The sequence below is a fragment of the Podarcis gaigeae genome (assembly GCF_964106915.1).
Source record: "Podarcis gaigeae genome assembly, chromosome: 3".
Classification (NCBI taxonomy): Eukaryota; Metazoa; Chordata; class Lepidosauria; order Squamata; family Lacertidae; genus Podarcis; species Podarcis gaigeae.
In genome coordinates, this window is record NC_139680.1 from 14,355,119 (window position 1) to 14,382,280 (window position 27,162).

General features: G+C 44.0%; 2 long non-coding RNA genes across 2 annotated transcripts; one reads left to right on the plus strand and one right to left on the minus strand.

Moving 5' to 3' along the window:
• Positions 1–177: 177 nt before the first annotated feature.
• On the minus strand, positions 178–21,416 carry LOC310840694. The gene is made up of 5 exons (XR_014562001.1): positions 21,323–21,416; positions 16,971–17,070; positions 13,322–13,491; positions 12,839–12,895; positions 178–354 (listed from the first exon to the last, which is right to left on the minus strand). It is a non-coding gene; the product is annotated as an uncharacterized lncRNA (long non-coding RNA).
• An 8-nt stretch (positions 21,417–21,424) lies between these two features.
• Positions 21,425–26,555, plus strand: LOC310840742. Its single transcript, XR_014562078.1, has 4 exons — positions 21,425–21,512; positions 23,392–23,590; positions 24,916–25,004; positions 26,143–26,555. It is a non-coding gene; the product is annotated as an uncharacterized lncRNA (long non-coding RNA).
• The last annotated feature ends 607 nt before the right edge of the window (positions 26,556–27,162 follow it).

A 27,162-nucleotide genomic window follows, 5' to 3' on the forward strand; every position in this document is an offset into this window, starting at 1 on the left:
GCGGTCCCTATTTATCTACTTGCACCCGGAGGTGCTTTCGAACTGCTAGGTTGGCAGGCGCTGGGACCGAGCAGCGGGAGCGCACCCCGCCGCAGGGATTCGAACCGCCGACCTTTCGATCGGCAAGTCCTAGGCGCTGAGGCTTTAACCCACAGCGCCACCTGCGTCCCTAGAGGATTCCCTTTTCACAACTCTCCTCTCCATTGCAGTTTTGTCTTGTTTTAAACTCCATTTCCCTCCAAACCACCATTCTTCTCTCCCTCCAGGCTTCCCGCACCCACATGAAATCAGGATGAGCGCTGCTAAATTTCTTTGTTTTTTTGCTTCATGTAAATATTTAGCAACCACACTTTCCTAAAAGAAAAATAAAATAAGGTGATGTTCAACATAAAAACACATAAACAGCAAAAACATCAAAAAAACCCACAACCTAGTCGGTAAAAAAAGAAAGAAAGAGAAAACGTTCACATCCCAAAGGCCTGCCTGAACAGTGCAGTTTGGAAAAGAGGTCCGAAAGAAAGCAGGGAGCTTTCCTGCCAAACCTCTAGTGGCAAGGAGTTCCGCAGGGCAGAGACTGCCATACTAAAGGCCGCAGGTGGTTCAACATTTTCTGTAGGAGTTGGAAGCAATGCATTGGTGTAAACAGAACATACAGTAACAAATGTTGCGGTACGGCTGTGAGATTTACCCGACCTCACTCTGGTAGAATTGCTACTGCATACTGGGATGGAGAAGGGCAATAGGGGAGGCAGCATGGTGCTAATACAGCAGCAGAGCAGCAGAGCTGGTATGTTTGCACCATGCAGGACCCACCATTGCCTCACCCCTCTCTATTGTTTAGGGGTTTTTGTTGGAGGTTGTTGCTATTTTTGACATTATTATTTTGTGTCTTTATTCTAGACCTTATTAGGATTTATTTGGAAATGGTCTAATTTGGTCGTGTACTTTTTGATGTCTCATTTACAGTGGTACCTCGGGTTACATATGCTTCAGGTTACATACGCTTCAGGTTACAGACTCCGCTAACCTAGAAATAGTACCTCGGGTTCAGAAATTTGCTTCAGGATGAGAACAGAAATCGTGCTCCAACGGTGTGGCAGCAGCAGGAGGCCCCATTAGCTAAAGTGGTCTTCAGGTTTAGAACACTTTCAGGTTAAGTACGGACCTCCGGAACGAATTAAGTACTTAACTTGAGGTACCACTGTATACTTTTATACTTTTGTTATGTTTGTAATTATGTGCTTTTTCATGTTGTATGCTGCCTTGAGCATGGTTTTAACCAGTGCTTTCTACCCCCCTGTGGTGACTATGGTGACTATGGGGTTGTGGCTCTCATCTCGCTTTCAGGCTGAGGGAGCCGGCGTTATCTGCAGACAGCTTTCTGGGTCATGTGGCCAGCATGACTAAACCACTTCTGGTGCAACGGAACACCGTGACAGAAACCAGAGTGCACAGAAACGCCGTTTACCTTCCCGCTGCAGCAGTACCTATTTATCTACTTGCACTGGTGTGCTTTTGAACTGCTAGGTTGGCAGGAGCTGGGACAGAGCAATAGGAGCTCACCACGTCGTGGGGATTCGAACCACTGACCTTCTGATAGGCAAGCCCAAGAGGCTCAGGGGTTTAGACCACAGTGCCACCTGCGTCCCATACTTTTCTGGGGTACACAGTCCCAACACCTCCCTCTCCCCCATATTAAAAGTTTGGCACTTGCTGTTATAGCTTCATGGTGAGTACTGGCACCTTTTTTCCTTTTTTAAAAAACAAACCACTAGTTTTAACTTTGGAAAGGCGGCATAATGATGTATGTATCCCAGTATGCAGCAGCTACTCAACTGGAAGGAGGTCAGATAGGAAAATAGGAGTGTCCCTATTTTCCGGTGACAGTCCTGGATTTACAGAAGAAGTCCCAGTTTCTGATCTGATCCGGGAATGTCCCACTTTTCCTTAAAAAGGTAAAGGGACCCCTGACCTTTAGTTCCAGTCGCTGACGACTCTGGGATTGTGGCGCTCATCTCGCTTTATAGGCCGAGGGAGCCGGTGTACAGCTTCCGGGTCATATTGCCAGCATGACTAAACCACTTCTGGCGAACCAGAGCAACACACGGAAACGCCGTTTACCTTCCCACCAGAGTGGTACCTATTTATCTACTTGCACTTTGACATGTTTTCGATCTGCTAGGTTGGCAGGAGCAGGGACCGAGCAATGGGAGCTCACCCTGTCGTGGGAATTCGAACCGCTGACCTTCTGATCAGCAAGCCCTAGGCTCTGTGGTTTAACCCACAGCGCCACCTGCGTCCCTTTTCCTTAAGACGTCCCTATTTTCATCGGAGAAATGTTGGATGCTATGGAGTTATGTGACCCCAGAGCTAAGAAGATAAGTAACTATGCAACCTTTAGAAGACATCTGAAAGCAGCCCGTATAGGGAAGTTGTTTAATGTTTAATGTTTTATTATGTTTTTATATATGATGGAAGTTGCCCAGTGTGGCTGGGGCAACCCAGTCAGATGCGCAGGGTATTATTATTATTATTATTATTATTATTATTATTATTATTATTATTTTCATTTTCATTGGAGAAATGTTGGCGGGTGGTGTGTGTGTTTTTTTCTGGACCATGGGTATTTATTTTCATGGCTTTGTTTTTATTGAATTTTCACAGAAAAAGCCCCCGCAGCAGACACTTTTTGGGGAGTAAAACAAAAATAAATTGGATTTCAAATCCCTCTAACTTGGGTATTTATTTTGTTTCATTATCAGGCCAATTAGAATGTTGACAGAAGAAAGCAGTTTGTCATCGCTCCCCCTCTCCCCCCGCAGCCGCCCAAGTCTAGAGCAAAGTTTAGAGGCTAAAGAGACTCAGCTATAACAAGAGGGGAAGTCACAAATGAGGGTTTCATTAGACACATGCCGTCCTCCGCTCCCACAGGTCTGAACAGGTGTAACATCAATCAGAGTGCACAGCCCTGGCCGCAGAACCTCTGAAGGTTTTCTGGCATTCTCTCTCTCTTTCTCTGGCTTCTCTGTTCAGGGTCAATAGCCGAGTGTCCAGGAAAAAGGCCACTTCTGGAAACATCTCCTGCCTTTGAACATCCACTTTCATGTTAATGATGACAGCCTCACGATGACAACCTCAAAGAGCCTGTATGTGACGCACAGCTCCAACATTAGCTGTGACAAATATAGTGATACCTCAGTTTTCTAACGTGTCTGTTTTCGAACATTTCGGATTTTGAATGCTGTAAACCTGGAAGTAAATGCTTCGGTTCTCAAACTCGCCTTGGAAGTTAAATGTGCTTCTGTATTGAGTTTTCCGTAAGGAGTTTTCCGTTTTGAGGCTTCCGTACTGAGTTTTCGGTTTTTGAATGTTTAGGCACTTGAATGGTCTTTCGGAACAGATTACATTCGAAAACCGAGGTACCACCATATTAAAAACACAACAAAACATCAACCATTGAAAACTTCCCCATACAGAGCTGCCTTCAGATGCCTTCTAAAAGTCATATACAGTGGTACCTCAGGTTACATATGCTTCAGCTTACATACGCTTCAGGTTACAGACTCCGCTCACCCAGAAATATTACCTTGGGTTAAGAACTTTGCTTCAGGATGAGAACAGAAATCATGCTCCGGCGGCATGGCGGTAGTGGGAGGCCCCATTAGCTATAGTGGTGCTTCGGGTTAAGAACAGTTTCAGTTTAAGAACGGACCTCCAGAACGAATTAAGTTCTTAACCCGAGGTACCACCGTAGTTTTTTATTTCCTTGACATCTACCGGGAGGGTGTTCCACAAGGTGGGTGCCACTGCCGAGAAGGCCGCCTGCCTCGTTCCTTGCAACTTCACTTCTCTCAGTGAGTCAGAAAGTCCTTGGAGCTGGACCTCGGTGTCTGGACTGAATGATGGGGTAGAGATGCTCCTTCAGGCATACAGGGCCGAGGCTGTTTAGGGGTTTGATCCCATATCTGTGAGGGGGAGAATAGCTTTCAGTTGTGGAAGGGGCAGCCTTCTGTTGCGGAGAAGGATGGAAAATATTATAGTAACTCAGATTGAAAGAGAGCTTGATAGCTTTGCCCCAAGCCTGGAGTTCATTGTTGGGTGGGTGTGTCGCATCAGTCTGTCTCTCCTTCCATCTCCTTCTCTTATGTATAATAACACCATGGGTGGTCTCTCTCCTCGCTCAGCCTCCCTGCCTGAAATTTGGCTGTCTCTGTAGCTAGCTAGCTGTAACTCAAGCACCTGCATACCAGACATCATGGCTGGCTCAATATGTACAGAACCTCAGCAGATCTGACTTCCAGAAGATGAGACAACCCTCCCTTCAGACAGAATTCTGCCAAAAGAGACTAAAGCGCAACTGGGTTGCCCATGTGGAAAGCAAAAATGAATGAGAGAGATGAGATGTTGCCGTTCATATTTCTCAAGCAGGACAAACATGGTAGCTTCCCCAGTTCCAAGTTTAAAGCTCGTCTTGCTTACTGGACTCTAGGAGGCTCCTGGAAGATCTTAACTGGCCCTGCCTTTCATGCATTTCATTTGCACGATCGCAGCTGGCTGTCCACCAAGCGCAGAAATCTGTGATCGTGCAAGTTAAATGTGCACAAGTTGTGAGTCCACGGCATGTATTTTTGAGCTGGAGCACTGCTTTGCTGAATTCAGAAAAGTGCAAATTTGGAAGAAGGGCTGCATGATTCTGTGATGATTTTTTGGTTCATGCATCAGTCCAGGAAATGCAAAGTAGGTAGGTTTGTATTAAACAGCCAACTCAATCAAATTTCCCCCTCATCTCTACTCAAAATATCCTTTCTCTGGCTGATACACAATGTATGGGATCTGTTGGTTGCCAAAATGGCTCTCAGAAGCATGGATTCTCATACTCATCAACTCTCCTGCTTTTAGCAGGATGTCCTGGAATTACAGAGCCCCCCAGCTTCTTATTGGATCCCGAGATGTCCGAGATGTTTGGGCTCCCATGAGAGTGCATCCCCCAAAGACACCAGTTTTGGGGGGCTGTGCTCTCCTGCAAGTCACGTGACTCATGCAGGGCCCAAAAGACACTGCATCCCAATTTTATCTGTGGGTTGTTGGAGGGTTTGGATTCTTAAAATTCTGCTCAGCCAATGCCTGCCATTGGTTTTGAAATGGAAGACCGGCCTAGGTATGAATCACTTCACAGCAGTGAAACTCACTGAGGCAGCAGCAGTCTCAGGCAAGTGAGCATCAGTCAGGCTAACCTACCTCACAAGGTTGTTTTTTGAAGCTAAAATGCTGTTCAAAGCAGCTCCCCAGAGGAGAGTGTGTGTTGGGGGTGGGGATGATAATGGGTAGTAAAACAAATACAGTGGTACCTCAGTTTCCGAGCGTCTCAGATGTTGAGTGTTTTGGTTTTCGGACGCCGAAAACCCAGAAGTAAATGCTTCCATTTTCAAACACGCCTCAGAAGTCAAATGGTTTCTGCTGTGTTTTTTCCAATTTTCTCCATTGACTTTGCAGGCCGCCCTTTGTGCCTCAGTTATCAAACGTTTCAGAAGTCAAATGGTCTTCCAGAACAGTTCGGCAACTGAGGTACCACTGTACTGGTAAACAGTAAGTCGGTTACAGAGCGAATGTAGAACTTGTCGCTTTTAAGTGAAGGAAGACCATAAGGACTGAAGAACTATTTTCTTCTCTCTCCCACAGTCCCCTCCTGTCAACCCCCCTCCCTTTCACCTCTCGGGCTAAGTGAGCAGTCTTGTTTGTGAGATGGGCTTTCCCAAATTCTCACAGCTCTAATCTGGATACCATTTAGTGTGACAGGCTCCTTCCCGGGTTCCCACAGCTGGTTAGTGTTTTGAATTCCTGGCTCATGAACTCATATCAGGCTACATGGGCTAATGCTCAGAGCGCAACCTAGGGCTGATATCTTTGATGACAGAGTAATGGAGGAAGCTCTGGTGCTTTTGCTGTGTTTATAAATCTGCTGCCATTTGTGTGCTGTTCTTCAAATTTTGGTGGAGAAATGGCAGTTTGTCCATAATACCTTGTGGAAGCAGTTAAAGCATCAACAGAGGTGAAAATAAAGTGATTAAATATAGTTGGTGAAAGGCCAATAGAAAATTCTGCCATCATTAGTCCCCCCCCCTCTCTCTCTCCCTCTCCCTCTGTGTGTGTGTGTGTGTGTGTGCACGCGCATTTAGGAAGGTACACATTCTTTCACTAGTATTGCAGGCTGATTACAAACATCACATAACAAATACTTCACCTGATTCTTTCCAATAAAATAGTATCAGCCTTCTAACTTTGACCTCTCTCTCTGTTAGTGGCTAAATATTTAGGAAGTCTGCAGATCAAGTGTGATAATAATCAATGTAGGCAAGACGCACACACAGATCCTCAGTTCTTCCATCTGCAATATGGGGGAAAATAATACAGTGGTACCTCGGGTTACAGATGCTTCAGGTTACAGACACTTCAGGTTACAGACTCTGCTAACCCAGAAATAGTACCTCGGGTTGAGAACTTTGCTTCAGGATGAGAACAGAAATCGTGCTGTGGCGGTGCAGCAGCAGTGGGAGGCCCCATTAGCTAAAGTGGTACCTCAGGTTAAGAACAGATCTCCGGAATGAATTAAGTTCTTCACCAGAGGTACCACTGTACAATAATACTGCAAGACAATGATGATTAATACTGCAAAACAACAAAATCTAAAAGAGCAGATAGCAATCCCTGATACCTCTGGTTCTTGATCTGAAGATAGTTTCAGTGCTGAACAGCACCCTATTCATGTAGAATAGGGTTAGTCATAATGGTGCCCTTCAGATGGTCCCACCATGCCTGCCCATTGGTCATGTTGGCTGGGGTTGATGAGAGCTGGAACCCAACAACATCTTGAAGTCACTGCACCGACTACCCCTGTTGGGCACATACCTTTTGCTTCAGGATGAGAACAGAAATCGTGCTCTGGTGGTGCAGCAGCAGCAGCGGGAGGCCCCATTAGCTAAAGTGGTACCTCAGGTTAAGAACAGTTTCAGGTTAAGGACAGACCTCCAGAATGAATTAAGCTCTTAACCCGAGGTACCACTGTACTGCTATTTCTTACAGGGTTGTTGTAAGCATTACAACCAGATAATGTAGTTAAAATGCTCTGAACTCTTGAAAGGGCTAAAGAAATGTTGTCATATGATACTCAGTCCATAAGGTACACAAAAGGAAAACTTGTGTGTATGATCAACTAACACATGGTTATTGCAGAAATTTCCACTGTGGGTGTTTTTTTCAGTGTTTTGGTTTGACTGTGCATTTTTTAATTATGTGTGCTGATGTTTTTGTGTTTGGTTCCATATTTGTAAATTGCTCAGGAGCCACTTTGAGAGCCACATTAATCACCACCACCATAATAGTAATAAATAATCAGTATATAATAGATGATAATCAGAACAATAATCAGAGTAACAGTAATACAGTTGTACCTTGGAAGTCAAAAGGAATCCATTCTTGAAGTCCGTTTGACTTCCAAAACGATCGAAAACTAAATCACAGCTTCTGATTGGCTGCAGGAAGCTCCTGCTGCCAATCAGAAGCCTTGGAAACCTCGTCAGATGCTCGGGTTCCAAAAGAACATTCACAAACTGGACCAATCACTTCTGGGTTTGCGGCGTTTGGGATCCAATGTACGTCTATAAATAGATTGGCAGTCCCATATCAGACTGAAGATGATAAGCCATTAGGGTTATAGAAACGTGAGGAACACGTGCTTCAGAACTACCTGCAGAAAGCAGACCATCAGCCAGTCATGTTTTGTCAGCCCTTGCCACTGCTTCATGAGATAACTCATCTAATTCACATTTAGTTAACCCCAAACCCAGCCACCCTTCAGAAATTGCACTTCTCCAGTTTTTGCCTTGCAACTCGCCATCCAAGTAATGTGTATGAAAATGCATATACAAAAAAAGGCATCACAGTGGGGAAATCGCTGTCCAGAAACGTGTATATTGAGAGAAATCCACACTAAAATGCTGAAGAATTTTCACGAGGACTTTTTTTAAAAAAATAATGACATGGAGATTTGGAGAACTGAACGTAAGTTTGGGGGGGGGGGGAATGAGAAACTGAGCATGGACAGATTCACCCACCTCCAGCCATAAATGAGCCACTCTTTCTTTACGTAACGGTAGCCTCTGAGAGAGCTCTCCCTTTCCTTGTCTGTGTGAAGGAAGCAAACCCATTGGTGTCCAAAAGCACAACCCAAATTGTGTCTACTCATAAGTAAGTCTTGCTGAATTGAATTGGGCTTACTCCCAAGTAAGTGAGGCTGGGACTGAAGCCTTACCATCCAGGCACCTTTTATCATATGTGGTGGAAGTGCAAGGTAATAAAAGCATTCTGGGAAATGATATATAATGAATTAAAAAAAGAGTTTAAATTAAATTTTATTAAAAAGCAAACAAATAAAACAACAACAACAACACCAGAGGCTTTTCTATTAGGAACTGTAGGTGTGGATATTCCAAGGGAGCAGAAAAGATTTTTTATGTATGCAACAACGGCCGCACGGATTCTATTAGGCCAGAGCTGGAAAGAAGATAAAGTCTCTAACAGAGAAGAAGGGCAAATTAAACTGTTGGACTATGCAAAAATGGCAAAACTGACCGGAAAGTTCAGGAACCAAGACCAAAACTTTAACAAAGAATGGGAAAAAATGTAATTTATCTTGGAGGCCACTGTAAGCAGTTGAAAACACCAGCAGGATTGCAATAACACTTGTACTACGGAAAGAATGGAGTTATATAAAATCTATATTATTGGAAAAGATGCAGTAGAAAATGTTTAACAAAAGGACCCATGGAGGAGAAGCTGGGAAGTCCAGAGATTCGAGGGAATCTTTTAACTGTTGAGATGTGTGATTGTGTTGTTATAATTTTATATTTGTAAAATCAAATAAAAATTATTATTTTTTTAAAAAGAAGAAGTCTTACCATCCATTTACCACCCTTTCCACTTGCATTTATAATATGCGGGTGGGAGCATGTGTGCTCAGGTTGTGCCCCAAAATAATTTTATTTGGATAGCCCCAGTGATTTTTTTCCTGGGGGGACGCAGGGGTACGCATACCCCTAAACATTTCGTCAATCTAAGTTTGGCCTCATTGAGGAGCAGTATCTCAATATGAGTAGGACCCCTAAAGTGTGTTCTCACTAATAGAGAGCACGTGTTGAGGTGGGGTCTAGCAGGCCACTCCACTGTTGCTGGGCTGATCTGTTTGAATGGCCACAGGCTGTGATTGGGTACTGGTGTTTCTGGGGAGATTTTGATGTTGCCAATTTGTGGGTTGGGCTCAAAGGTTTTAAATACAGGACACGCAGCTTTGAGCGTCCTCTTTTGCTGTGTGCATTGGATCACCCGCCCACCCTCCCTGAAATGGGGATTTTGCGCTTGACCTTGCTATGCCTGTCATGGGGTCATCTGCTTTGGGGCAGGTGCCTGGCAGGAATTTTGTCCATTTGGCTGATTGGCTGCAGCCATTTGGTTTTTGCCTACTGCATAGCAAATCGTCACAACTTGTAAGGTTTGCGGATAGGCATTGGTTAAAAAATTGGTTGGTGGAGGGGTAAGTGCCTACCCCTCCAATGCTGGTGCCGCAAGGGAATTCCGTTAAAGGAATCTGGGGGCTTGCTATGCTTTCGTCCAAGTCCCTGGCATTGGGCTTGGGCCGCGCAAGGCCTCTGGGAGCATGCGGGGAGAGGTGAGGGTCTGGTGCCCAGCTTCATTTCTCCTCGATATTGTTTTCCCTGACTGGCTTCCGCTGGAATCCGGAAGTTGGTTCTGTCCCTGGAGCAAGGGCAGATAATTGTAACCAACGCCTAAGCAACCACTCACAGTTATGTACAGTGGTGCCTCGCAAGACGAAATTAATCCGTTCCGTGAGGCTCTTCGTATAGCGGTTTTTTCGTCTTGCAAAGCAAGCCCATTGACAGCTTAGCGGATTAGTGCTATTAGCGGTTTAGTGGCTTTTAGCGATCAGCTGTTAAGCGGCTTATCAGCGGATCAGCTGATAAGCGGCTTAGGGCTTAGGAAAAGGGGGGGGGAGGGAAAAAACCCCCGCAGGAACTCGCAAGACATTTTTGTCTTGCGAAGCAAGCCCATAGGGAAATTCGTTTTGCGAAACGCCTCCAAAACGGAAAACCCTTTCGTCTAGCGGGTTTTCCGTCTTGCGAGGCGTTCGTCTTGCGGGGCACCACTGTATTTAAATAAAGTTGTGGCCAAAATTATGCCAAAAGCCTTAAACAAAAATTATGTGTGATGTGTGAGTTATTGGGGTTACTTGGGGACCTCAACATGCAAACATTTTTTTTAGGAAAAAAAGCACTGGATAGCCCCACACCATTGCCTTTTAGGATTTGGACAACGCTGGCCTAAGCAGTCTAAATCCCCTATTGCTAAAATAGACTGTGCTTCTGTTGAGGAGCTGCTCTGTCACCATTCATCTTCCAGATTGGTTACAACTAACCGGAGCCGGTTCCACTGCTGGTGTTCAGGAAACACCCAAGTCTTTAAGGAACATGGGAGAGCAAATGTTTACTGACCGTGTAATTAATATGATGATTTGCTCTGTCTATTGGCCCTTAGCACCGCATTTCCTGTGAAAGTGGTAGAAAGCTTCCCCCTTTTTCTCTCTCCCCCCCTTTTTTGAAAAGCAAGCTGCTATTTTACTTTGACGAACAAGTCATCTTCCAAATGAACAAATGATCTATTAGAAGCAGAACAGAGTATTCCCATGGGAATAGGCATTTTGCTCCTTTTTTACAGCTAATTTCTTTCATACGGCAGGTTCCCAGACACATCAAATGCCTCACATGTTAAGCTGTTAGTCAAGATTTATAGGCTCTGTGAGCGTAAGTCAATGTTAAATCGTTCTGATAACATGAGGGCTGGCAGGCAAACTTATTCTCAGGGATTTTCATTTTCATTTTTTTTTAAGAGGGAGGGAGGGAGGGAGGCTGAGATCAAGTCGGAGTATCTGAAGTGTTTCCTTGACATAAGAAATGCCTTTCTTTTGGCCCATCCTTCCTATGTCTACTTGCTTCATTGGAGACTTCAGCACTAAGATGTTCTAAGCCTGACAAGCTACAAACTGCTGCGAAAAAGTACAGTGCTGTAAAATTGCTAGTTATGATCACAATATTAAAATGTCTAGTAGCTGGCCTGTACATAATGTGACAAGGCTGCCAAAAACATTTATTTTGCTACCTGAGGAAAAAGGTAAGATGGCGTCACCTCCACTTCCTCCAATCAGTGGTGCACAAAAGATGGTAAGCCCATACTCTCCAATATTTCTCCAGTGAAAATAGGGATGTCTTTTTCAATAATACTACTACAGTCATACCTTGGTTGACGAACGCCTTGCAACTCGAACGTTTTGGCTCCCGAAGGCTGCAAACCCAGAAGTGAGTGTTCCGGTTTTCGAACGTTCTTTTGGAAGCCGAACGTCCGACAAGGTTTCTGTGGCTTCCGATTGGCTGCAGGAGCTTCCTGCAGCCGATCAGAAGCTGCATCTTGGTTTCTGAACATTTTGGAAGTCGAACAGACTTTCAGAATAGATTCCATTCAACTTCTGAGGTACCACTGTACTACTAATCAGCCTCGGTCCTGCATACCTGAAGGAGTGTCTCCACCCCCATCATTCAGCCCGGACACTGAGATCCAGCACCAAGGGCCTTCTGGCGGTTCCCTCTCTGTGAGAAGTGAGGCTACAGGGAACCAGGCAGAGGGCCTTATTGGTAGTGGCACCCGCCCCATGGAACACCCTCTCTTCAGATGTCAAGGAAATAAGCAGCTATCCTATTTTTAAAAGACATCTGAAGACAGCCCTGTTTAGGGACGTTTTTAATATTTAGTGCTGTATTGTTTTTAACACTGGATTGGGAGCTGCCCAGAGTGGCTGGGGAAACTCAGCCAGATGGGCAGGGTATAAATTATTATTATTATTATTATTATTATTATTATTATTATTATTATGTGACTGGGTTGACCCAGCCACTCTGGGCAGCTTCCAACATATATAAAAACATTAAAAAAATTAAATCTTTAAAAAATTCTGTATACAGGGCTACCTTCAGAGGTGTTTTAAAGGTTGTATATTTACTTATCTCCTTGGCTTGGGGGGTGGAATAAGTCCATACCCTCCAACATTTCTCCGACGTCCTAAGGAAACGTCCTAGGGAAGTCCTAAGGAAACGCAGGACATTGCGAGATCAAATCAGAAACCAGGATGGCTTCTGTAAATATGGGGCTGTCCCTGGAAAATAGGGACACTTGGTCTGTAAGCCTAGCAGTTGAATGCTACTTCAACACTGGTAATGGGAGAACCTCCTCCATTGCAGCTAAGGGCAGCATGCTGGTCTGGGGGCTACAGAATAGGCTGTGTGGCATATTCTGTGTGCTCCCTGGCCCTCAGCACCTGCTGCCTGAGATGGCTTCTTCCCACTGTCTAATGACAGGGCCAGCCTTTATAAATATATATGGGCGTAGGACTATCTAAATAATACACTGTAGGCATTTTAAAAATTATAAATTGGATTATATAATCAATTGGAAAAGGTAGTAAGAGGATGCAAGAGATCCAAATACCTCAGCAACTACAATAGAGGCTGCATATACAGTGTATTTCATTTTTGCTTCTTTTCCGCTTCTTCTATCTGTCTAGGATTTAGCAACAGCACAATTTCTATATCCCCAGTCCAGCTGTTTGTTTGAAGAATTTATAGCCTATTCCTTTTCAGTTCTCAAAGAGGGTACTAACAATAAAATAACCACACAGAATAACAGTGATAAAGAACAAAACAGCAATATAGTGTGCCACCTGGATTCAGGTTGTGGCTTCCCCCTTCCTTGCCCAGCCAAATGTTTGTGATTGTATCTGCAAAGGAAATAGAAAACTCAACACCCTGAACGGAGACAACCTAAATTCACAAGCAAAGGCCATTTATCTCATTGAAAGCCGTGGGAGATCTAATGACAGCAGAGATATTTCTTTAGAGGGACCACCGCCACATTATGCCCCTTCCCAAAGTTTGAGGTTATGTAAGAAGTAGGCATTGTTGTGGTTCTAAGCCTGAACTCTAATCATCTGCCATTTATTTATTTATTTATTTATTTATTTATTTATTTATTTATCACCTGCCTAAGGTCCCAAGGCGGGTTACAACATTAAAACACAAAATTCAGCAAAGTTAAAAACAACTTACGATCACAAAAATAAAGTGGCTCTTGAAAATATACACCTTTTGCATGGGAGAAACTTCATGGCAACTTTCCAAAGGTCAGTAGGTTAGTTTCTACTTACACTCCGCATTCCCTGCCATCTCTATCCTTCCTCAAGGCAAGCAAGAAGAGTTCAGTGACGTGTTTCTGCCAGGCAAAAATGTCACACTTAAGAATATTTCATGGGGTGAAGAGCTGTCTGTGAAGCAACAGAGCTGGTTTGGAAGAGGCTAGGATGCCTGCTTTCTAGGGCTGAACTCCATAAAACAGCTAAGCAATTCTACTGCAAAGACCAGCTACAGAAGATGCCGACTGGCTAGCATCAGTGACGTCACAATGACACCACCCTAAATTCCTGGAGTGGTTTTGCTATTGTTTTAGAAAATGTTTCTTTCCTTTCTTTATGGGAAGGATGGATACATGGCATATGTGTGTGTGTGTGTGTGTGTGTGTGTGTGTGTATGTATATATGTATATATATTCCATAGGCAACCAGGCTCAGTGAAGCATGAGAGAGAGAAAACAGTTGATGACCAAATCAGCACTCAGTTCCATGGTATAGATGTCTGTCATACACAAGTTTCCTTGAATGTTTCTGTCTGTTTCCAGCCATAGTTGATCATTGGTAAGAAAAAGAATATATTGTCATTTTGTCCATTCAGTTTACTCAAGCCCACAATTTGTTTCCTTCCCACCTCCCCAACTACCCAGGAGAAACAATCAACATTTCTTTCATCTCCAAGGTCAACATCCTCTATGTATTAATGTGGCTATTACATAATGAGTTTTACATCTTGCTATAGGTTTAATTAGGACAGAAGCTTTTCCATGGTTGTTTAAAATCTTCCAAATTGTAGAGCAATTACTCTGCGTAATACCCCGACAGCTATTACATTTGGTTTTACTGCAAGCAATAATTGCTCACATTTTCTTACAAGTATGTAATCAACACATTAAAAAGGGAATCTCTTCTTGTGGAGCTTAAAATGAGCTCATTTTCATTTCGCCGTTAAAAGAAAAATGAGGGAGATGCTCAAAAATAGCACATTCTCTGTCCTTTGGGGGGGGGGGGACTACAAAAGGTTAGTAAAAAATAAAGAATCAATATGGTGTCCTTTCATCTTGGGATACCCGATACTGTTTAAGTCATCTATCCGAAAGGGTTGCTTCACTTATTTCAGGAGCACCAGCAAAAGCTTATTCACAAGACCCAGCCTGATAGTACTCAAATTTGTGGTCCTATATAACAGTCCAAACCCCTCCTCATGTGTGCATTCTCTGGGAGCAGCCATCAAAAACAATCCAAATAGCCATGAGAAACTGAAACGGAAGCTATCTGTGACTTGGACCAGGTATGAGCAACATCAACTGCGCAAAGGCTTGCATGCTAGTTGCATTAGGGAAAATATATGATAACGAAGGAATCTGGGCATATCATTTCTCTGTGGAAAGGTAGCAGAAGATCATCTTTTCTTCACCACCAATTCTACCATAGTGGACTCCACAGCCAGGATGGTAAAGGATGATGGGATCTGTAGTCTAGCAACATTGGATGGGCACCAGGCTAGTAAAGGCAGGTGTAGACCTTTAGCTGTGCTCTATGCTATGTTCAAGGGACACGGGTGGCACTGTGGGTTAAACCACAGAGCCTAGGGCTTGCCGATCAGAAGGTCAGCGGTTAGAATCCCCGTGATGGGGTGAGCTCCTGTTGCTCGGTCCCTGCTCCTGCCAACCTAGGAGTTTGAAAGCACGTCAGATTGCAAGTAGATAAATAGGTACTACGCCGGCGGGAAGGTAAACAGCATTTCTGTGCGCTGCTCTGGTTCACCAGAAGGGGCTTAGTCATGCTGGCCACATGACCCGGAAGCTGTACACCGGCTCCCTCGGCCAATAAAGTGAGATGAGCGTCGCAACCCCAGAGTCGGTCATGACTGGACCTAATGGTCAGGGGTCCCTTTACATTTACCTTTATGCTATGTTCAGAGGGAATGAGGACAAATTTCCCCACCTTTAACACTCTTACTCCCTCCCCTCACTGGTTGCCTTAGCATTTTAGTGTGGTAGTCTTTGGGGGCACTTAGCAGAAACCGTGTTTTGTCCAATAAACATTCCTGTATCTTGACTTCACCTGGTTTTGGCATGCCACAATCAGGTGTCGTCACACAGTGTGGCAACTTATAATTGCAATAAATGATCACTCAGTCAAGAAGATTGCATCCCTTCAACAAGTAAAAACCTACTGGACTGGCATGTGAACCTTACTTACCTCAACGCTGGTGACAAGATAGCACCCCTCTCTTGCACATGAAGCACATTGTAGGTGGCGCTGTGGTCTAAACCACTGAGCCTCTTGGGTTGGTGGTTCGAATCCATGCAACAGAATGAGCTCCCATTGCTCTGTCCCAGTTCCTGCCCCCCTAGCAGTTTGAAAGCATGCCAGTGCAAGTAGATAAATAGGTACCGCTGTGGCAGGAAGGTAAATGGCATTTCTGTGTGCTCTGGTTTCCATCACAGTGTTCCGTTGTGCCAGAAGTGGTTTAGTCATGCTGGCCACATGACCTGGAAAGCTACCTGTGGACAAATGCTGGCTCCCTCAGCCTGAAAATATGATGAGCACCGCAACCCCATAGTCGCCTTTGACTGAACTTAACCATCCAGGGGTCCTTTACCTTTTTACCTTATGACAATTTAGGGGACTGAGAGGGCCATGTGGTAACATGTAGGATGATAGGGGGCTCAGGAGGAACATCTGGGAACTGCTGTTGCTGCCCCACAGCATTTTTTGCCTGCGGCTGTTGCTCCCCTCTGTCTAACAGTAGGGCAAGCCGTCCTGTATGATACCTGAGTGTTCCTATGAATCTTTGGGAATATAGGATCCAGAACAGGAATTTGAACTGGCTAACCTGCGTGCTGCCGCTTCAAACTCTCCAGCGCCATAATCTGCAGCGAGTAGCTGCAAAAGAGCTCCACTCGTTATGTTCCATATGCAAAGAAGATCAATGGCAGGGGTTTATGGTTGACAGAGACGGTATCATTCTCAGATCATATTCCAACGTCATTCTGCAAAGCGGCGGGGGGTCTTTTCTGTATCACAGCCTATGATCAGAAATGGTTTCATGTGTGTTTCTCTTTATGCATGTGTGCGTGCGTTGAATGTTTGTTCTTTGTTTAAATAGGCCACGATTTAATCAAGGCAGTATGCCCAATAACGCAACCCATTCTCAACAGTAGGCAGCATCTTTGCTTTATCATCAGAAGTGATAAACCTAGGGAGAGTGTCAGAGGGGTTAGCCACTTGGTCTTGTCAAGTTTCTCCTACAACACATTTGCTGTGGTGGTGTGGGAACCTCTCTCTCTCTCTCTCTCTCTCTCACACACACACACACACACACACACACCCTGCACATGTGCAATATGAGAACCTGCTCGGAAGATGAGGAAGCTTCAGAACATGAGGAATCTGGCACTTGCTAAGAACCGAAAAAGCATAAAGACACCCAGCAAGTTATTGGTGTGTTGGTTGGTGGTCTGTGCTCTCTCTCTCTCTCTCTCTCTCTCTCTCTCTCTCTCTCTCTCTCACACACACACACACACACACACACACACACACATTTTCAGAGGGGAGGATGCCAGCATATGGTTCCCATCTTGGAATTTCTCAAAGCTCTTTTTTCACGCTGACTCACCCCCTTGGTGGGAAAGTAACTAGTCAGTGACTTGGAATCACTTACTTGACAACGTGTGCCCTGTCACACAGAAGGGGAACAAATTATAGCTCTCGGCGATCATGAAGTCTTCAGATGTTATGGTTTTCTTACACAGAAGGAACTTCTGTGTAAGGAAAACACATAAAGAATGTTTATATCCTCCTCTATTTCATGTGTGTGTGTGTGTGGATTGTGATTGCTTGTTGGCTGGATGGAATCCAGACCTTTAATGTACTGTTCCTATTTGCACACAGGTAGGGATGGGCACCTGCCAACCTAGCAGTTCGAAAGCACCTCCGGGTGCAAGTAGATAAATAGGGACCGCTTACCAGCGGGAAGGTAAACGGCGTTTCCGTGTGTGGCTCTGGCTCGCCAGATGCAGCTTTGTCACGCTGGCCACGTGACCCGGAAGTGTCTCCGGACAGCGCTGGCCCCTGGCCTCTTAAGTGAGATGGGCGCACAACCCCAGAGTCTGTCAAGACTGGCCCGTACGGGCAGGGGTACCTTTACCTTTTTTACTAGGGATGGGCAGACCTGCCCATTTCAGTATCTCTCAATTTCTCACTTAGAACGATCATGGAGCATCTTAAAAAGTTTTCTGAAGACTCTGTATAGACACATGCAAACATATACTAAGCTGAAGTACATCCCTGCCCCCCCCCCCATTTGTTTACTTTGATACTGACATATCCTAATCAATTACATGTTGTTACCTTTGATTTGGTGAATTTCACAAAAAGCTATCCAAAGGCTAGCCTTTTGCTTCTCAAAGCTAAACACTTGGACTGATTGGCTGGAAAGGCTGTAAGAATGAATTATGCATTTTGCTGATCTCAAATGTGGCTCTATCTGCCTGGATTAGAAGTTACAGTATTTTCCAGCCCTTTTGGTCAATCACTATTTCCCCCCATCCTATTCGACTACTGTGAATGTCACAGCTACAGCATCCTCCCCTCCTTTCCCTTGCCTGCTTTTTTATGAATGGGATGCCCTGTTGGTCAATCTAATAAAGGTCTTTTCATTATACTTTCTCTCTATGTCAGATGGCATTTAGAGAGGTTAAAGGGGGGAGAGTTTCAGAAAATGCATGGCATTTTCCCATCGGCGACTGTTATGATAGCACAGATTAATGTGGCAAGTATAATGCATAGCAGTTCATCAGCACATTTACGGCGCACATAGGCAGAAACACATTAAATGATACATTTTCTGTGAGGGTGAGATTTGGGCTCTTGAGTCCCATTACATCATCCACAGCATCTTTGTTGTCAAAAATCCAAAGGGGTTCTTTGCAAACATCTTTTGCTTTAAAAATAAATAAATAGCCAAAGCTAAACCCTAACTTGACTTTTATTTTCTAGGAATGTAAAAAATAAAATAAAAGACATGGGTCTAACCGAGGCTGGCACTGCCACTCTCTTCTATTTTTGTCAGTCTTTCACAGCTGTGGTTGCAATGTAGTAGCAATTACGGTAGCCCAAGCCAATAAACCATTCTGGGGAAAGGAGATCAGTTTCCTTAGTTTGTCTGACATGGCCCAGTTTGGGGCATTCCACCAGCTACTCCTCAGTCATAGAACCTCTTAACAGATACAGCATGAATCATATTTCATTCTCAGACTCCTTTGAAAACAGGGGTTGGAACCTAAGCTACTGAGTAATTAAAAAAGAAGAAGAAGAAGACAAGAATATCCTCCCATGGTGAGCCACTCTATGCCGTATCAAGCCACGACTTGGCCTGCACACCTCTGTGTCTGAAAACAAGGGAGACTCTTTTGAAGAGTCTCACTGTTTATTTGCCTGGATCCCTCTGTGCAGACAGACAGCCCTGAGAAACTTCTGTACACATGCTACAGATGTTTTCCTGTCTGCCTTTTCTTTTGGCCGAATGTGTCTGACCTCTGACATGCCCACAGGGAAGGGAAACCAAAATAAAACACATATACAAAATGCGGGGATCAGCGGCTGGGCGGCAACACTGCTCTGAAGGCTCTGGACATGGTAGTAGATTACAAACTGAACGTGAGCCAAGTATAATAGTGGGTGCGACGACGTTACCCAGAAGGCGGTGCCATTTTTAAGCCCCATAAGAAAATGCAAGAATGAGCAAGCCATCCAAATGTTGTAGCCTTTGGGGAGACTTGTCTGGAGAAATCTGAGTCTAGAAGGGAACGCGGCATTGGAAGATGGAGGCTGAGCTATTTTTCGCACAGTGTAACTTGGATAGCAGTGCAGGTGCTTGAGAAGTGGGGGAATGGTTTGAAGGAAAATTAGGAAAACAGCAGACACAATTGTGCACATTCTGCGTTGAGTAGGGCAGGCAGAGATTTCCTTCCCGTCCTGAGTGTGTTGCAATCAGCCTGTTTCTTTTCTGCTACAGTTCAGCTTCTGCTAAAACCTACATTATCTGTCTCACTCTTGGCTGTGGTCGAAACGAATGCAATTAACTACATAAGTAATTTCAATACATTTCAATGGAAGGGAAATGTCAAAAACAATGCACACCTAAGAAATTTTGGGAGATGATTGTTCAAGGTCTTTGCAGCTATTGTTAGATATGTGGTGCCTTTTGATCCACTTTTAAGTCTTTTGGGAAACATGGAAAAGGATATTCAATCAGAACACATAATGACAGTAGGAAATTGGTTGAGAGCTGTAAGAGTTTTCCAGGCCACTAACTGGCCAGGAAACACCTCAAATACCCTTGGTGATGGAATGGATGCTAAAATATTGTGCAATAGTTAAACTAGTGCAGATAGTTGGATCAAGGGAAGGAAGATTGGAAAAGAAGCAGTTTGAAAGATCATAGCACTCATTTTTTCGTTTATTTAAAGCAGCAGTATAATCTACAGGTTTTTTATGATTTCATGCTGCTGAGATGAGCAACATAAGGAATTCATCATTTTGAATGCTGAAATATTAAGAAATATTTAGGAATTGGGTATGAATGATATAACAAAAGTTGGATCTGGAGCGGGAATCATTTGGGCTCTCCTTCCAAAAGCAAAAAATGAGTGGGCACTATTTTCTAAAACAAGCCATCAGAGACTGTGTGGGGTACAATTGTGCATAATATACGCTTACACCTTTAGTAGCCCCTGGTCTCCTTTTCAGAATTAACACCCGTTTGCAGCACACTGCAGCTCAGGCTTTCCCCTCCTGTTTCAGGAGTTTAAACTGGGTAGCTAGACCTGGACAGTTTCAATCTCACCTGCTGAGAATATCAGCTTTCTGGTGTTTGGTGGGGACAGAGAACTCTTAGAGTGAGCTTAATTAAGCATGGACTGTTTGACTTAGCTGGGTTTGGACTGCAATAGGTTATTTTTCCTGGCTGGGAGCCAACCAAATAAAGTTTGTCTAGGATAAGTAGAACAGCCAGCCTCCATCCTGCTGCACCCATTCATGAGTGTCTGAGCCACTCCATGGAATGTTATAGTTTTTGAAGTGGAGAGATCCTTGATTGCTTTCTCCATTTTGCGTTGTCTCTAAATGGAAACTTTCTGTGGGATCTTAGCTTGCAAATCAGCGATAACCACCCCACCCCGAAGCTAACGCCAATACCAGTCAGTTACTGCACTGTCAGGAAAAGATTAACGTTGCGTCAGGGTGCGGAGGGCCATGTCTTTCATTATTCAGCATCTCCCGACATTGCATTGCATTTTAAAATGTACACTTGGAATGCCTTAGGCATGTGACTGAAATGCAATGTATGGAGGCAGTGCTTTTTTTCTTTTAAAAAATGCTTAGGGGTACTCTCATTTTCCTACTCATATTGAAATACTGCCCCTCAATGAGGCCAAACTTAGATTCACAAAATGTTTAGGGGTATGCTTACCCCTGCGTCCCTCTAGAAAAAAACCCACTGCCCTTAACCAACGACAGTTATCAGGATTTGGGGGTGGGGTTGCCTTAAGTATTCTTTAAATGTATGGTGTTGGTGTGACCTTAGAGAGAGAGTTGTGAGCAGATGAAAACATTAGCAGGATTGCAATAACACTTGGAATGTGGCAAGTACTATGGAGATAATGGATTTATATAAAATCTGGACTATTGAAAAAGATGCAGTAGAAAAGGTTTAATAATAGATCCAGTGCTTTTTTTCTAAATAATAATAATAATATATGTTTAGGGATACTCTCATTTTCCTACTCATATTGAAACACTGCCCCTCAATTAGATTCACAAAATATTTAGGGGTATGCGTACCCCTGCGTTACCCCACCCCCCTGAAAAAGCACTGTATGGAGGTGACAAGTTCATGCTGAGAAATACCTGTAACATACTGTGGCGTTTGCCTGTTCATTTGAAAATGTCTGTTCAGGGGAGAGAGAAAGGGTTAAAATGTAGACCAATAGGAAAACCGGAGGCGGAGCTTACCTGTTTATAAAAGGGCTTACCCGAGGTTTGGGTGTGGGTAGTTGGTTGGTTTTAGTGGGTTGGTTGGTTGGGAAGGGCAGTTGGAAAAGCAGTTGGCAGGCAGTTGGAAATAGAGAGACAGTTAGTGCAGCAGGTTCTTATGTGAGGGGAGGTAGAAGAGATAGAGACAGGATAAAATAAGACTAAGAAGGTAAAGAGTAACAACATTTTGGAATGCAGTTAAAGTTTGTTTGTGTCTGCAATAAACTACACTCTTCTTTGTTAACTTGAGAACCTGACTGAGACTAAGTGATTTACTGGGGAGGGCCTGGTTGGTGGCAGCGGATTAGTGGTGTACGGGTCACTAGTCCGTGAGACAACCAGGGGCTCCGTACGAATGCCACACATACCATCACACATGGTAGGAAGTCAGAGTTGACTGCAGCTCCCTGTGAAATGTTCACCTGAAGCCAAAACCAGGTTTGGTAATGTGTGAAACAGCCTTCAACTGCTGCTCGGTCGAAGATCTTGCTGGAGTCTTCAGCGAGGAAACTTCCTTTTCTAATTTCTGCAAAGGAATGTGCTTTGAATGCAGAACTATCAAAACAGGAGAGCAAATAGGAGTCATGAACACAGGCCTACCATTGGTGATAGTTTTAAAATGTGATGATACACTTGTGGCAAGCTTTCTCTCATTCCCTGTAGAAAGTCAGCCTGAGTGAAAGTTATTGGGCCAGGCTTGCCCCCCCCCCCCCCATGATTTGATGGGGATTGGCTGAAAGTAGACTCTGGGGGATAAATTATCTGCATTTTTCAGGAGCCACAAAGGGCACATTTCTCTTCTGTTGCTTAGACCAAAAAGTAATATTTACTGCTGTTTAAGCCATGGTAGAGTTTTCCGGTACCCCAGCAGCTTCTGACTTTATTGACAAACAGAAGATCATGGGAATGATCCAAATTTTGTTCAAGGGACAGCCTACGGTTCAATGCCAGAGGAACAATGCCACATTAAGAAATGAAGGGAGATGCCAGTGAGCTGCCATGACTTGCAGCAGTGACAAAGGGTTTATTTATTTTAAAAGAGAGAGAGAAAACCTTACTCTCTGCTAACTCAATTGAAAGGTACCCCCCCACCAGAAAATTCAGTACCTCCACCCACAATTTCTTTAGACACTTCCTCCCCACCTTTGCAACCAGGATTTAGTTGAAATCTATATTTTCTACCTCAAAGTTTAAAAATGAACAAATCACCTATATTTATCAATCTTTCAAAAAAATGTAAATGCTCACACAATTGGATGCTGGGTAGCTGGCAATTCATCAGATTCAAACTAGATTGCTTCTGTACATGTCTCATGATGCGCTCAATCAGTTTCTCATCTATTTGTGTCACAGGCTGAATACCCATGGTCACCTCCAGACATTTTGTCTACATTCAGAAAGAACAGTAGATGCATCCTGGCCCCGCCCACAACAGCCACACTGAATTCAGGATGTCAGAGATTGGGATGTGGGATGTTGAAGACAAGCTCAATAGCCATGGTTCTTGCCTCTCTCCTTGTGTAGGCTACACACATGGAGGCAACTGTGTGTCTATTCCTATGAAGGGTTTTGTACCATGCTCTTCAAGATGCATTGGGGCAAAGATGCAAAAACCATTGATCAGAGGTGATTCTTGTTATTACTGCAGCTGTAAGATATGCCACTATGAGCAAACGAAATGTGGCAAATCCTGATTCACCTGACATACAGTGGTACCTCGGGTTACGGATGCTTCAGGTTACAGACACTTCAGGTTATAGACTCTGCTAACCCAGAAATAGTATCTCAGGTTAAGAACTTTGCTTCAGAATGAGAACAGAAATTGTGTGGCGGTGGCGCAGCGGTGGCACAGCGGTGGTTAGCTAAAGTGGTGCTTCAGGTTAAGAACATTTTCAGGTTAAGAACAGATCTCTGGAACAAATTAAGTTCTTATCCTGAGGTACCACTGTACTCAGAGTATAACACTGGTGTGAACTGGCCTTATTTTCTTCAAATTGCATGAGAACATCTATAATATTTAGCTAAGCAGCCTTGATTTGTTTGTTTAGATTAATCAAATGTTGTCTACATATGGTTATGAGGAAAGCTTAGAACGGAACTGAATAATTAAGAGTTTGAGAAAACAAGAAGTCACAAAACAGGAACTCTTCTGAAATACAAGCCGCTAAATGGTTTGACTTGAGACCACGTTGCTCCAATAACACTGGAATGAGTAAGAGTTGCGCTGGGTTTTCTAAGAACAAGCAGGTGGGTAGAACAAGTGCATAGAATGATAGTGTTTGCTTGGATAGCAGACAAATGTCCAGTGAATGCAGACACAATCAAAGCTGTTCTTTTGCCCAGTAAGAATGCTAATTATACTGCCTTCGAGTTTCATAGGGTAAAGTACACTCTGTTCATGGGAAAAACCCTCCACACTTTGAGATAGCCTCCCATTGAGTCAGAAATTGGCAGCAATGACACCAGCCCTTTTGTCTCTGGTCTGACCCTAAAACGGTTTCAGCAAAAAGGGGTCATGGCTTTGGATCTGGAAGGAAGTAGGAGAAGGCAAATTATATGGAGAATTCTGTCTGTACCAGGGTTCCTTGGCACCCTCCACTGTGCCCCAAATCTTCACCTTTTCCCAGTTCAGTCAAAACAGATTAGAGGGTATCAGGGATACATTGCAGTTTGCAAAAGTTGGGCAACAGCAAATTACCAGAGCAATGACTTTAAAACAAAGTTGTTGCAAAGCTTCTCATGGAGCATCATTCCTTGCCATGTCCAAATGATAGGTTCATGTGGTCACCTTAAGAGATGACCCACAGCCTCCATTTATCATTTAAAGGTAAAGGTAAAGGGACCCCTGACCATTAGGTCCAGTCACAGAGGACTCTGGTATTGTGGCGCTCATCTCGCTTTATTGGCCAAGGGACCCAGCATTTGTCCACAGACAGCTTCCGGATCATGTGGCCAGCATGAGTCAGACGCTTCTGGCGAACCAGAGCAGTGCTCGGAAACGCCATTCACCTTCCCGCCGGAGCGGTACCTATTTATCTACTTGCACTTTGACGTTCTTTTGAACTGCTAGATTGGCAGGAGCCAGGACTGAACAATGAGAGCTCACCCCATCACGGGGATTCGAACCGCCGACCTTCTGATCGGCAAGCCCTAGGCTTTGTGGTTTTACCCACAGTGCCACCCGCGTCCTGCTATATATTAGAATCTTGGAAATTATAGGTGTCATATCCCCTCAAAGTCTGCAAACCTTTATACTGCAGACAAAACTTTAATGAAGGTTTGGGTGTGCTCCACACAAACTGAAGCACTCCAAGGTTCTATTGATCTCATTGGGAGAGCTATATTGCAATCCTATATATGCCTCCTCAAAAGTAAGTTTCATTAAATTCATGGGGCTTGTTCCCAGGAAAATTGGTATAAGACTGCAGCCTTTGGCACCTGTTTAATTTCTGCCTTTGAATCGAATGGGGCTTGGAAGCCTGCAATCCACAGAATGACTCGCGAGTCTCTGATTTGACTTGAAACATCTTGTTCATACTGCCATCAGACCCCTTCCCATTTCGTTGCTACAGGTGTCCCAGAAAGTTAATTTTCATTGCTTGGGGTTGATGTTCATGAGCTGCCTTATGACTCTGGGTGACTGTCACAGGGACAAGTACAGGTGAGCATTGCTAGTCCTATCCAAATTACCTTCTCTCTTCCTCTCCAAGTGTTTCCTCCTATCCTTCCTCTCTTCTTCTTTAGTTTCCTCTTGGCTGTTCTACGGCTGCTTTGCCCATCACTTGCTGCCTAGTCCATCTCTTCTCTCTACTCTGTCCTCAACCAGGGATGGTTACTGCACTTTGAAGGCTCACCATTGAATTTGGGGTGCCAGGCAACACTTGCACCTACTATCTGCACACACAGCTTGCTGTGATCTGTTTTTTTCTTACCCTCTCCTGGCCATTGAGACCTCATGAGGATGCTGCCTCCCTGAAGGAGAGAGAGAGACTAGCCATTATGACCTCATGTTGATAGTGGCCAATGAAGGAGAGAGACTTCTCATTGTGTCCTTGTGCTGATGTTGTCCACCTGAAGGAGAGGGATTGGCCATTGTGACCTCATGTTGATAGTGGCCAACTGAAGGAGAGAGACTTCTCATTGTGTCCTTGTGCTGATGTTGTCCACTTGAAGGAGAGAGATTGGCCATTATGATCTCATTCTGGTGCTGATAACAATGTGAATGATGAATAATAATACAGGGCATTATAGGGACGTTATTTGGGAATTATAGGGACAGAACTACCCAAACTGTATAGAAATTTGTTCATGTATGCGACTACAGCAGCAAGAATGTTACTTGCCCAAAAATGGAGAGAAGAGGTCCCATCAAAAGAAGAATGGATACAAAAACTTATGGAATACGCAGAAATAGAAAAACATACCAGAAAAATAAGAAATCAATATCACAAACTTTTTATAGAAGAATGGAAATGGTTTATTGAATATTTATAGATAAATTGTAATCAGATAAGAACATTGGCAGAATTATTGTAACAACCTGCAGTTTCCTAAGAGTATATATTTAAAGTAGATGAATCAATGAGCAAATTAAATTAATTTGGATATGCAGAAGGTATTAAAAATAAATTTAAGGAACTGCAGAAAGAGAGGGAAGGAATTCAAGTATTGAAATGTTAAAAGGATTGTAAAATTAGTGAAATGTATAAAATTTAATAATAATAATAATAATAATAATAATAATAATAATAATAATAATACGGGCATTCTTATATAACAAAATATATTTTGTCTTCCAGTGAAAGCAGAGAAAACAAGCTTCCTGAGGAATCCGTCAAACCTTCAGGTGCATTAGTCCTTTGTTGCTTTGTTTGCTTCTGCAGAAAACCAGGGACCTGCATCAGGCTGGACTCTGAATTGGTTCTGTGAGAAACAAATGGGAGATTGGGGTGGGGGGCGGGTTGCAAAAGCAAATGTTCTGACATGAATTGCTGCCCTAAAGGGGCCTGGCCACCAGGTTGTTTCACATAAAGCTCTAAACAGTTACCAGATGAGCAATAAAAGCAACTTCCCAGAACAGCAGATCAGCTGCAAGCTTGAGTCAGTTCATTTTTAGGATAAGGAGCCATGGAGTAGAAGCCTTTCCCACCCCCAAGTTGTCCTTACCTGGAACAGTTTGCTTCTGCTATTGTGTTTTGGTCAAATGAACAGGTGGGGAAATGCTAGCCATTTAAGATGGCCTTAATGTGGCTTTGAAGAGGGGTGTGTACATCAGTTTTTACCATCTGCACATGTGATGAATTGTTCTAATGATCAGCAACTATATGGATACTTATAAGAAAGATGATGCCGCAATGAATTTGTTAGTCTTTAAGGGACGCGGGCGGCGCTGTGGGTTAAACCACAGAGCCTAGGACTTGCCGATCAGAAGGTCACGGTTCAAATCCCCGCGATGGGGTGAGCTCCCGTTGCTCAGTCCCTGCTCCTGCCAACCTAGCAGTTCGAAAGCACATCAAAGTGTAAGTAGATAAATAGGTAGTGCTCTGGCGGGAAGGTAAACGGCGTTTCCATGTGCTGGTCTGGTTCGCCAGAAGCGGCTTAGTCATGCTGGCCACATGACCCGGAAGCTGTACGCCTTTACTTTAAGGTACCAAGGCTCCAGCCCTTTCCATGCATGTAGGACATGGTTGTCTAGAAAAAAATACCAATGCAAAATCACTTGCCTGCATGTATGGGCTGTGAACCATGGGAGCGTCCAATTGCACAGGTCTCACAGTTGCATGGAGATCCAACACGTGAGCAGGTGCTCTTGCATGGGA